Source organism: Aulostomus chinensis, chromosome 19 (assembly GCF_037954235.1).
Source record: "Aulostomus chinensis isolate RoL2024-O1b breed Wild chromosome 19, RoL_Achi_v1.0, whole genome shotgun sequence".
Taxonomy (NCBI): domain Eukaryota; kingdom Metazoa; phylum Chordata; class Actinopteri; order Syngnathiformes; family Aulostomidae; genus Aulostomus; species Aulostomus chinensis.
In genome coordinates this window covers 15,346,536-15,348,304 of record NC_141338.1, presented here as the reverse complement: position 1 = coordinate 15,348,304, position 1,769 = coordinate 15,346,536, and the positions used below count along the sequence as shown (strand labels likewise).

The 1,769-nt window shown below is 44.7% G+C and overlaps 1 pseudogene; it reads left to right on the top strand.

Moving 5' to 3' along the window:
• The window catches only part of LOC147244202 (uncharacterized), a 1,801-nt pseudogene extending 458 nt beyond the window's left edge, over nucleotides 1-1,343 (top strand).
• Nucleotides 1,344-1,769: the final 426 nt, after the last annotated feature.

Genomic DNA, 1,769 nt, shown 5'->3' with positions numbered 1-1,769 from the left:
AAACGCCTCCCCGCACAGAAGCCTCAGCAGCATTCGTGAGGGCAGCGCGGCAATCTGAGCCTGGCCCTGCTCAAGAGGCATCCACGGTGGTGCAGTGGTCAGCGCTGTCACCTCACAGCAAGAAGGTTCCAGGTTCGAGTCCCGGCTCCATCACAGGATCTTTCTGTGTGGAGTCTGCATGTTCACCTCTTGCCTGAAAGCTGCTGGGGAGTGAGAGGCGGGGTTCACACTGGACAGGCCACCAGTCCATCACAGGACCAACACATAGAGACAGACAACCATTCACACTCACAGTCACACCTACGGTCAATTTAGAGTATCAATCAGCCTCGTCCCCTCTTGATGTCTTTGGACTGTGGGAGGAAGCTGGAGTACCAGAGAGAACCCTCACAGGAACAGGGAGAACATGGAGACTCACACAGAAAGATCCTGTGATGGAGCCTGGGCTCGAACCTGGAACCTTCTTGCTGCGAGGCCACAGTGCTGACCACTGCACCACCGTGTAAAGTCTAAACACAACACTAACATTAAGCAAGGAATGGCTAGTCTCTTTTAGCCACTTGCTAGCACTCGCCGTTTTAAAAACATATGCTTGCTTCAGAATTCCCTACTGCAATGATTTACTGTTTTTTTTAATGATGTCAAAGAAACCCTTAAAACTATCTTGATCTTGTGTTAAACACGGGCCTTTAAAACCCGTTCAAGCTGTTTAACTATGCTAACTCATGTACAGGTTTTAGGACTTCGTTAGAAAATGGATCTCCGTCCTAAAGAATCTCAGATTGCGCAGACTTTAGTTTAATTACTTATGCTGACTATATCAATAAAAGACAAAGACACATGAGAGAGGACAGAGGAAAAACAAAAGACGACAGGATGAATTAATTCAAGAGCCTGAAATGAGATGAACAGAAAGGAGGCGGGCGGAAGGTGGATGGACGGTGGCTCAGTGTCTCCAGCCTTGTGTCCAACACTCCCACGAGTAATGGGAGTGTACTTTAACACCTGAGTCCACCACATGCACACACACTCAGGTCAAGTCTTTCACTGTTCCTGCGCTCTTTCATCTTTTAGTTATATTACAGCCTTTCAGCCTTTCTTCTTCCTATCCCTTTGACATTATTAAACAAACACACTCGGGCGTTTATTACTCGAGGCCACACATGGGTTCCTACTCTGCAGAACGAATCTAATCTTCTTACATCTCTCTTTTGTTCAGGGTTTTCCATGTCCACTTCACTCGTATTCTACTTATTAATACTGTTGTCAAGAAGGACATACAATCAGAAGATACAGGAAAGAGATTCAGAGAGGCAAGGACTCACAAGCAGAAGGAGTCGTAGGCACAGTGGCTTTGCAAACTAAATAAAAACTGTCAGTGAGAAACTTCTATTTTTTGTTAAGACTATAAAATGTGCATTTATAGAGTCAGCCTGTGTTAGGACAACAAGATTTGTCGAAACTAATTCGTTAACTTTCAGATCAGTAGCCATTTAAGTCAAGTGCGACCGAGACCCACAGTGACCAGCTGACCGCTAGCTAGCTTAGCACAATGAGTGGTACTGGATTAAAAGTCATCAAGTTTTTTTCTAGTTTGCTAACTTTCACGAAGCTACATCCGTGACATCAAATCACTGCACCAAAGTTGTCACCTGTGTTCCATTCTAAGATAACGTCCAGCCTTATTTATATTTGTAACTAAAGATCATTTTGGAGAAAAGTCTATTTGATGACTGTTGACGGGTGAATGCTAACACTTCCCATCCACT